Genomic DNA, 10,809 nt, shown 5'->3' with positions numbered 1-10,809 from the left:
TGCCTTCCCCCCCTCAATTTTGGGCTACAGATCAAGCTTAATTACCATCATTCTGCTTTCCTTCAAATCCTCAAGGAAAGTAAAAATGAAAGTTAACACTACTGAATTCCATGGTCTTAAAACATTTTCCCTCCATCCCAGGGAGTGCACAGCATCAGCTGCAAACCACATTACAGTGAAACTCTACACCACACACCTGAAAACATCACTGCCTCAAACACTGAGCAAAGCAAAAAGCATCTGAAACCAGTGTTTACACTGGTGGGAAATCCTGCTAAAACCAACTCTGCACCTAAAGCACAACGTCTCCAAGCTCACACCCAAGAGGCTGCAGGCTCTGGTTCCAGGCGTGCCTGACCTCAGGTGCTGCTGTACAGGAGAGCAGCAAGCAGGGCTACCAAAACATAAGAGGAGCAACAAAATAGGACAGAAAACCCCTCTCTTATGTCCTTTACTCACTCTTAAGCAATGCCTGTCACATCTTCAACTGCGTTTCCTCACACCCAGAAAAACAGCAAAGCCCATGCCACAGCTGCAGGCTGTCACTGCAGCACCAAAATATTCCTCTTAACACCTCTACTGGACCTGAAGAAGTTTTCAAGTTCTTCTGCCTTTTTGAGACCATGGCTACATTTTCAATAGAGCACAGCCATCTTCCTCCAATTTCGCAATATTTAGCTGTATAAAATAACTGTATATTTTTTGAGTCAACTCTTCAAAATTGGGCAATATTGCATCTTCTTTCAAGCTCAGAAAGATGTAATATTGCCCAATTTTGAAGAGTTGACTCAAGAAATATACAGTTCTTATTCCGCTGCTTCCTCCTGTATTTTCAAGGCAGAATAATGCGGTGCTCTTGTCTGAACTGGTTTCACAACCAACATAACTTTGATATGGTTGAAAATAAGGAGCCAAAAAATATGAAGCTCCCTGAGAACAGCCTAATTTTGCTGTATTTTCTAGCCATCTAATCAAGGAAACCTGAGAAATCCAGTATGAAAAACGCACTCTAGCACTCAAAGAAAATTAGATACTCCTTTGGTTCTCCCTGGCACATTTTCCCTGCAGTCCATTTTGGATTTACACAGGTGCTTCTCAAAGCAGAACTTGGCCTCTTTCTCTCAGGTGGCCTGACACATTTACTGCAGCGTGCAGATATGCTCATATATTTTATATGTACGTAAAGCACATTTCCCAGACTAAAACCCCCTCCCAGAGAGTTTCCCTAGGTCTCTCTGTCTGATTCTGGCTTCATTTACTCCCTTGCAAATGAAAAGCATTTCCATTGAAGCCAGTGAGGTAACGCTTGTCTCAAACGTGTGTGAGATCATGTCAGAGCCATGGTCCATAATAAAAGCAGCTGCTGGTAACTCTTCTGCAAGTTTCCATTCATTAGGGTTTTGGGGTTTTTTTTGCTTGAATTCACATGAGCAATATCCATGGGCCAAGAAACACATTTTAGAATGATAGCTATTTCCCCTTGCTAAAATCTAGAAAGTGCAGCAAACTATCCCCAATCCTCACTGAAAAAAAAAAAAGAGTTTATTGTATTTTGTTAATAAACAGAGGTGTTTATGGACAAAACATGTGTGAATGTACTTGTGGGAATTGTCCTACACTGCCTACAGGATAGGGACAAGATGACCTATATATGGCTTTCCCAGCTTTTTGGTTTTGTGGGGGGAGATTGGTGTTGGTTATGGGGGTTTTTTACACCTATAGATTCTGATATTTAATTCTAAATTGGGAAACACTGAGTGTACCTATTTAAATTCAGCCTCAGAGATCTCTGAGCATGGAACCAGGACCAATGAAACCAGCTCTGTGCCTGCTAATGCCAACAGCATTTCCATCAGTGACTTTCCATTGCCTTGAAGGGTCACAGGAGAGACAGAAATAACCTGCTCGGATTATAATGTTTTTTCCAGTTCATCACACCAGTCTCCAGGCTTCCAGGAGTGTATAACTGTATTTTGTCATGTAAGTCAGACTCACAGCCTGTCACCACTTCAATCTGTTCATTTATAACAAAACATATTTCCTGCACATACAGTAAATTCCTTTCATTTTTCACTAAGATGGACTGATCTTTATCAGATACTCTGACACAGAAGGCAAACACACCATTACTCCCTCTCCACTTGTTAATAATAAGTTTGCTATATATTGACTCCAAGAAAGGATCTCACAGCTATTTACAGATGATAGTGAACAGAAGGGGGGGAAAAAACCAAACCAAAAGCTGCCTATTTCAGAAAAGCCATTAGGTCACTGTGGCAGATGGCACAAGAATGACAAAGTAATTTTTGTGTTGTCAGGTGAAGCAATAAACATCTTCACTGACCATGGGGACAGTGCAGAGCAGCAGGGTTAAACACCAGGAGCTGCTGCAAAGCTTCTCTACAGGCAGCCACAATGAAATTGCACAAACACTGAGCTGGGTCACAAATCAGTTCGGGGAGGGAAAAACCAAAGGAAAAATTACTCCAAAACATGCTTTATCTACACTTCCCTCTTTTAAGAGGTAAAAAACCAAAGCAGCCTCCCCTCTCCCTTTGGAATCATGGAGATGGTAAAAATAGAAGAAATGAAAAGCATTTTTGACCATGCAATAGTACTTATTGCACTCAACGTGATTATTGCTCAAGGACCTTTTCCAAAGGCTCCAGATGCCATTTAAAAAGCTGATATAATGCAGAGTTTCTCTCAATCCACATCCTGAATGAAAAAACATGAATGAGATTAGATAAGTAGTTATTTTGGTCTCCAAATTGGCTACCCCTGATCCTTCTAAGAGCTGTAAAACAGAATTATCATTGTGCTACTATTGCACTACCCAAGAGTCACAACTTGACCGTGCTTCTTTTGGCCACATTAGAGCTGCTCAGTGGGCAGGTCTTGGCATGACTTGGTGATAATGGTCAAATGCCACCTCCTCAGAATACTGCTGGCCAGGGATGAAAAGTATTTGCTGGTTTCAAATGCAGGCACCCTGTCCTGTGGCTGACTGTAACACCCGTGTCCAACATGGCCATGAAACAGGAGCGTGGTGTGGAGTGAGGTGTAGTCTGGGAAATCCAATTGATCCATCAGCCCTCCTGGCCACAAAGATGTGGGTTTGCAGCAAAATTATATAGGAGATATCAGAGAATCTCTAAACCTACCAATATGAAACAAACAACGTATTTCTAAGATGGTCAATGCAAAACAAACAATGAAAACTGCAGAAAATCTCCATCCAGCAAAGCACATCTTGCCTTAAAGTACATTATCGCACTTAAACTGCCTTTCTCCATGTGAAATAAAATCCAGCTACACCAGCTACTTTACCCCCATGATTTTGATGGCAGAGAGCACCAGCCCCCAAACAAAATAAACTGGAAAGCAAGAATGTAAACACGACTGTGCTCCAGTGACTTTGCATCTCGGGGCTGTCTGTGTAGGGTTTCACTACCTGGAAACTGATGTGGTGGAAAGGAAACCCCTGGGAGCTGCGTGGAGCACTGGGGAGCCCTTCTGCAGCTCCCATCCAAAACACATTGCTCCCTTCCTGCCCCCAAAACTCATCCCTATTTATACACACACATGTATTTGCTTCACTGCTGTGGTCCCATCCCTGACCCTGGAACACTGGCACTTAATCATTGCTTTTCTTAAAGTTACTGCTTTATACCTAGTGAGATTGAGATTTTTGTCCACTAATCCCAGTTCTTGGTCATAGAAATGCACACTAGGTGCACTGAAGACCAAGGAGCTACGTTTTTATATGCACTGGTAAAGGAAATGTTCTTTTCTTGTTTGGGTTATAGAGGGGGGGAGGAGAGGAAATAGGCTGGTGTGTCTGGTTTTTGAAGGAGGGTTAAGTGGCAAACAAAACTGACTGAAGTTTACAGGGATCTAAATAAAGGAACAAGAAAAAAAAACTGCTCACAAAGCTTCTAATAACACACAGCAGAGAAAGCAGACTACATACAAAAGTTTCTGCTTTTCCTCTTTACTGTCAATCTGCTCCTTGATTGCATACTGTGTCCAGTGAATAAGCCATTTACTATTGTGGCTGGAGTGAATGAAGCTCAGACCTTTCCCATATATGGCAGGGCCTTTTAATCACCAGGGAGTGAGGAGCAATGGAATTTTCCTGGCTTTCTGGGTTTGCAGTGCCCTCTCTTGTACAAAATATCATTTCCCAGCGAGTGCTTGTTACTGGGATTTTGACCCAATTTCCTGCTGTCATTGTCCTTCAGGGGATGTGTAGAAAACCAAACAAAAAGGGGCAGCTTCTTGATAGCAAGCAGCTCACAGGGAATTCTGAATTCCTCTAACCCAAGGAAATCAAACTAGATGCAATGTATATTTTTTAAAAAAACCCTCAGTATCATTTACATCACTAAATGTATCCCAGTACAGCCACTGAAATGAAGTTCAGATTCCAGGCCAGCTAATGCCCAGGTTCTCCCTCATTTTCCCCAATGCAGCAGAAAAGAGATTAGTGGTGTTTTAAATTACTGGGACAGCAGTAGGGAAATTCTCAGCTGGCCTGCTTTTGTCAGTATAATATACATTAGCCACAGAAATGCTTGGCTCTGGATCATCTGGATTGCCTAAATGCTCTTGTTCATATTTACAGCAATTAAAATGCTGCACTTCAGTCTTTATAATCCAAGCTCTGTTTGAAGTGGCAAAGCAACAGCTGTGGCTTATCAGACATCTGAATGAAACTCCACATTTTCATAGGAGGGGTGTGGCTCTGCACATGGGGAAGAGCTGTTCCCAAAGCCAAACAAAGCAGCAAAACCTCTCTCCTCTCTGCAGAGCCAGGGCTGCAGCCCTCCAAAGTGATGCTGACCAGAAGCATCCTGCAGCATCAGAGCAGGTTAAGCTGCGCAGGTAAATGAGAGCTGACCAAACACTTCTCCAACCCACTCCTACTTCCACACGTTTGGGCCAAGCTCTTGGAGTTTCTTTTCCAAACCTATGAGTTTAAACTAGGCCAGAGCAAAGCCAAATTCTCCCCAGCTCAATGACTGTTGAAATTGCTGAGAGAAATGAGGTTATCGGGAAGGTGCAGATAAAATCCTTTGCCTCCTCCCTCTGCAGCTGAACCTACTCAGACTGAGAAGAAATTGTCCTCAGAACAGCTGATATTAGAAAACAATGGTCTGGGCTATCACACTAGCACTGCTAGGTCCTCTGAAATTGAGAGGAATCAGAAAAGGTCGTGCCTTTGTGCTTCTGGGATGAAAGATTTTACCAGGGTGAAAAAAAGAAACCAAGTGAGGGCCATTTCACCATTAGAGACCTCACTGTCAAAAGAATGAAGTGGGAAAAGGGTAGTAACATGCCCTGTGGCAGTGAGAAAGGCAAGAGAGAACATCAAAGCCTTGCAAATGAGAAACAAACAATGGCCTGATCACAGACTGCTTCATTTGGGCAGAGCTGCCTTTGAAATGACTGGAATCCAATGGGCACCAGCCTGCAGGATCTAACCTTGACTTCTGAAGGAGCCCAGGAGCTGCTGCTGGGTGAGGGTTTGTCCAGCCCTGCTCTGCTCCTCTCTAGGCAGAATCAGCTCCTTTGGACCGGGACACAAAACGAGCTGCCAACACATCTCAGGCCCTTTGTTTGCGTTGCTGTCACAGGTTCAGGCCCCTAAGCCATTTAACATCATGAACACCAGCTCCTCCTCACACCCAGTTATTTAACCTTTAGTGATTTCCATACCTCTTAGGTCTCCACAATTCTGGGGGAAGATTAGGAAGGTCACACATGCATGTATGTGCAGTGACACTGTCCTCCTGCATTTAGCAATACCTTTCCTCTTCACATCTGTTTGTCCTATCCTTCTGAATAGATCCCAAACCAGAGCATTTACAGCAAAACTTTATCTCCACAAATCTATTTATAACCCTCCCATGAGCTAAATTCCAAAGATTTTTTTTTCTTTGCCATTTAAGGACATAAACCAGAAAATGTGCAAACGGGTGGGTCCCACTTTGCTTCACACCCTCCACAGCAACTCTCAAGAGAAAATGCTCTTTATTTGTATTCCGTACACAAGAGGGTGTGGAAACATGTAATGTTTCCATTGCCTGAAATCTTTTCCCTAATATTTTCCCCACTGCAGCTTGGCCTGGCCCCAAGGGTTCCAATTTCAACTGCTCTCATCAACATGAGGCTGAACAAGCAGATAAGGTCCAGCAGCTTGCGGAGTAGTTTTGCTTCCAAAACTATGGTGGATCTGTAAGCAAAAGCTGCCTTTGTGAATTTTTGGAGCATACATGGACAGCTACACAGGAAGACTGGTCCAGATGCAGCACAAACAATTCCATCTTCAAGCACACAGGACATGCCCTCTAGACATGACAGCAGTGTCACCACTGAGCCTGGTCTGCCTTCTCCTCATAATCTAGAAATTTAATACATAGCTGTGTGAACACACCAAGAAAAAACATCTAAGATGATCTGGGAAAGCAGTTAAAAGTAAGGTTTTAGGCAGTGCCTAAGCTTGTCATTTTGGTATTGCAAATTCTTTATAAACACTAATGAACTAAGCCCAGCAGAGCCATGGGCTAAATTCAGAAAGGTACAGCTTATCCTTGACTTGGAGATAGAGAAACAGACACATGGCCATTAAGTGACTCACCAGGTATTTATGAACACAGGAAAAAATTCAAAGGAGAAATTACTCCATTGGCTTAAGAGGTTGCTGCTTTTTCCCCTTTCTTTCACCTGTTTCCTCAGCTATTTGGTCCTGCCCTCACTGCAAGGCAGCAGGTCAGTCCCCTGAAGCAATTCTGGTTTCAACACTGAAGATTTTCTGATCAGGAGGTGCCCCTGTGCTTCATGGACAATTTTCCCCTCTTGAGGGGCAGGAAGAGCGACAGAGACATCAGTTTGTGGTGGAGGTTCCAAATGAAAAATGCATGGAAAGGAGCATTTCCTTAAAGCAGGATGTAAACCACACAGCTAACACACCAGCTAAATAACAGAGTTACACTCCCTAACCTTTTTGGTTGCTCCAATCTGTTTCAAGAAGCATAGGAGCAAGCTCCCCCGGGGGTGGGAGGGATCCCAAATTACAGAGTGCTGAGCCTCCTTCCCTGCTGGGCCAGTCGAATGCACAAAAGCATCAGGAAAGAGGAAAAAAAATGTTCTATAGTTCAACAGTCCTGTGACCTCGGTGTTTCATCCAGAGAGGTCAGATCTAATACGACCTTCAAATACCTCCGAGTCAAATTTCAGCCTGAGCCAAACCCTGGACAAGCAGCAGCCACACCTTCCAAGCAGCAGCAGCACCCCAAGAGGAGGTGCTTACATACAGGGTAGGTGATTTCCTTCCAGTGCATTGCCCCCAAATCCCTTCCCACCCCCTTTTAAACCCCAGCAGCTCTGCACAAAGCCAGCAAACCATCCCCTGCACACACACCTTTCCCAAAGCAGTAAGGCAGCAGCTTCCTCCCTGCAAGCTGCCAGGGGGGAGTTACTAAGAGGAGACAATTTTTGAAGAATGAAAGCTCACTTTGAACGCAGGCTCCCACTCTCTGCACTCACGGGCCTGTGTGCCTCAGGCTTTGTGCACCTGGAGCCCAATCCTGCACACTCCCCAGTAAAGCTCCTCTCAAAGGCAACGAAATGCTCTCAGGACTGCACTTCCCCTTCTGCCCTGTTACCTTTTTTGGTGCTTTCTCCCACACCCAGGAGAGTCCAGACGAGCCCTGCAGATGGACAGTTATGCTCTCCTGGCCCTCTCTTTCTTAGGCATATATGGTTTCCTGTCCCTCTGTGCACACACACTGGGATCAAATGTTCCAAGCTGCACCCTTGGCAGATAGGGGTTAAGAACTCCACTGATCTTTAACACAAAGTAAAACTCAGGCAGCCCACAAGAACAGGTCTCATGTAAGCAGCTACTGAGAAATCAGAGTATTTTCCACAGTCCCAGGACATTCAAGCTCTATTTGTCCTGCAGGAAGGAAGTCCTGCAGGCTCTCACTTTTCTACAGTGAAAAGATCACCCCCATAGGCAGGGCTGCTCCAGCTGTGCAAAGGGAAGTGTGAAACAAGGACGACTTCCAGTCAGGCTCCTGATGGAGCCTCCCTGGCATCTTCCTAGCACAGAAGCCATGTCCTAGCAGGCGGCCATGAGAAGAGCCTTGCCCTACACATTTGTGGTCTCCCCACCTGGAACAAGCAGCACTGGGACTGAGCAGATGCTCTGTGTCACATGTGGCCCCATGAATGAGACCAATAAAAAAACCTTCCCATCTAAATGCACTTCAATTTTCCCTCTAATGCCAGCCAGAGGATCTTAAACCCTTCCCCACTTTCCTTTCAAATCTTTCAGTGTCATTATTGCATATCAGTGTTGGACAAGAAATAAAAGCACAGGGGAAGTGACTCCTTTCTCTGCTCCATGCCAGAATAATGCTCTGAGTAGAGGAAGAAGCAGTTGTAGAAAATCCCTCATTCTCCCAAAAAGTGCTTGCATCACTCACTGTCAAAGTGTATTCAGAGTACACAGGACCCCTGAATCCATTAATGATGGTATTGATTTCACCAGGACTAATCCTGAGAATGAAGGCTGTGGAATTGATCCTCTTGTCATTGCAAGTGGCAACAAAGAGGAGTTTTCAGGAAAAACAAATTATTTCAACTGAGTCTCTTGTTCACAGTCATGTCATCTGGTATTTCTTCCCTCCCATCATGACTTCGTCTACATTAACATGTGCAGGTTTTGTTAAGATTGCATATCAAAGCAGTTTCTCCAGAAAAGGCAGACCTATCATTTCTCCAAATATATTGAGAAAATGAGGGAAAGCAGGGCAGAACTTATCAGTTACCTTTACCTCATTACCAATTTAATAAAGCCAATGGACTAAAAATTTTGCTCCATTTGTAATTTATGTTACGAGTCTGTTCTGTTGATTTTGGTGTGTGTAGTTTTAGGGTCCCATCCTGTCTAAATGGCAGGAGAGAAAGATGAGGACTTACTGCTACATTTAATGAGACAGAAAAAGAATGGAGGCAGAGTCCAAGGGTTCTCCAATGGCAAATCATACAAACACAATCATTCACAGTATGGTATCTAAAATAGACAAATTGTTATAAATACATGGTTCTTACAAAAAGAATTCTGCCTCCTTATTTTCTTTGAGCTGCTGCCAAGGAGGGAATGTGTTATTTTCTCAAATTATTCTTCTGTCTGCCTTTTAGCAGGGGGAGCCTTCTCAGGCAGAGTTGTACAAAAACTGTATACTCTGAAAAGAAATTCTCCTCTGAAAACAAGTACTCCATAAAAAAGTCATTTTAAAACAGTTACGTTTTCATTCTTCCAAACAACACTTGACATATGAGACCAATCTGTTCCATCCCTGCAGGTCTGGCCAGAGATTAGCAGCTTGGTCAGTGTCTGCAGCTACCAAGCATTCATCTGCAGCTAACTTCCTCCCTCCCTCCCTTCATTTTCCCAGCCCTTTCCCTGAGAAATTCCCTGCTTTGCAGAATACCATGCTATCAGCAGCCAGCCTTGCACAATGCTTTCCAAGTGTCCCAACATGTCAAAGGAGCTGGGAAGGGGAGCCTGCTAGCCAGCTCTCCCCAGCAGCACTCTGACAAACCCAGAGCCACACTTCCGAGAGAGCTCCAGTCCCACCCAGGCACGTTCTTTAATCCCCCCCGTTTTAACAGGAAAGGCAACTTCACAAGAAACATTCTGGCAACGCGCTGCTGAGCATGTTGGAGGCTGAAAACAAAAACTGATGCCATCTATTGTCAACAACGCTTCTGTGAAAGGCTGCCATGAGGGACATCTGCTTCAGCGAGTATCAGATCACTTACATTAAGCAGAATTTCTCTGTGTCTGTATCAGTTACACCCCGAGACTGCCCTTGCAGTGTGGAAGCCCACATATTAAGTTGCAAAATTCAAAGCAATTCAGCAGACCTTAACACACTAAGAGGTTTTTCATCTTAATGCCTCCATAAAAAAGTTATAAAAAATGGGGAGGGGGGGATTAAGAAATAAAGAATAGAAGGGTTATTAGAATGGGTTATTGCTCCACCAAAGGATGAAAAACGGGGTGGTGGGACCAGCACAGATCCTGCCCTGCACCTCCTCATTGAGTTCCAGCAGGGTGAGCAGACATGTATCCCCCTCAGTTCACCACGAACATCTGGAAAGGGGGGACATGGAGAGAGAGAGCAGCAGAGCAGAACCAGCCTCCCACAGCCCGTTCAGAGCCGGAGCTGCTCCATCTGCACGGCAAAGCCCAGGCAAACCCGTCCCGCCAGCCCTTCCTTACCTCTGGCTGCAAAGTTCTCAGCTCTAGTAGGAAGGAAATGAATAACTGGCTGCTTGGGCAGGAGCGCAGCGAGAGAGGCACAGCAGCAGCCTCACACACACACACACACAGCCCTATTCAATAAAAGTGCAGCTTTTCCTTGGCCCCTCCCAAAAGTCAATGCTAAGTGAATACATATCCCTTATGTTTACAATTGGCAGGCGGCGGAATGCATTGTCCTCAATTTATTCCGACGGGCAGCCAATGGCTGTGAGCAAGCCAAGGTGGGCTCAGCCTGCCTGCAGAGATGCCTGTCATTCCCCAGGCATGCTCAGGAAGCCACTCATCAGAAAACCAAGACCTAAAAAGCTCCGAAAATTCGTGCGAGCTGCCAAAAGTGTCTTGCTACATGCCCTTTTTTGGTTATCCTTAGCAGGGCCTCTGAAAGTAAATCCTCTGTCAGGAACAATCATAAGAAATGTTAATCTTGGAGAAAGAGGCTGTCTTGTTGGACACAAACGGAGCTTAAA

At 44.6% G+C, this 10,809-nt stretch overlaps 1 protein-coding gene across 3 annotated transcripts in view; it reads right to left on the bottom strand.

The window, feature by feature from the left end:
• Nucleotides 1–10,522, bottom strand: part of CALD1 (caldesmon 1) — a 171,272-nt gene extending 160,750 nt beyond the window's left edge. For 2 of the 3 annotated variants that reach the window (XM_031060512.1, XM_031060513.1), the window contains exon 1: nt 10,301–10,522. The gene's annotated coding sequence lies outside the window, so the exon portion shown is untranslated. The remainder of the gene's footprint in view (nt 1–10,300) is intronic. The other variant, XM_031060515.1, reaches the window with a different exon arrangement.
• Nucleotides 10,523–10,809: the final 287 nt, after the last annotated feature.

This window comes from Geospiza fortis, unplaced genomic scaffold (assembly GCF_000277835.1).
Source record: "Geospiza fortis unplaced genomic scaffold, GeoFor_1.0 scaffold13, whole genome shotgun sequence".
Taxonomy (NCBI): domain Eukaryota; kingdom Metazoa; phylum Chordata; class Aves; order Passeriformes; family Thraupidae; genus Geospiza; species Geospiza fortis.
This window is presented reverse-complemented; position numbering and strand designations above follow the sequence as displayed.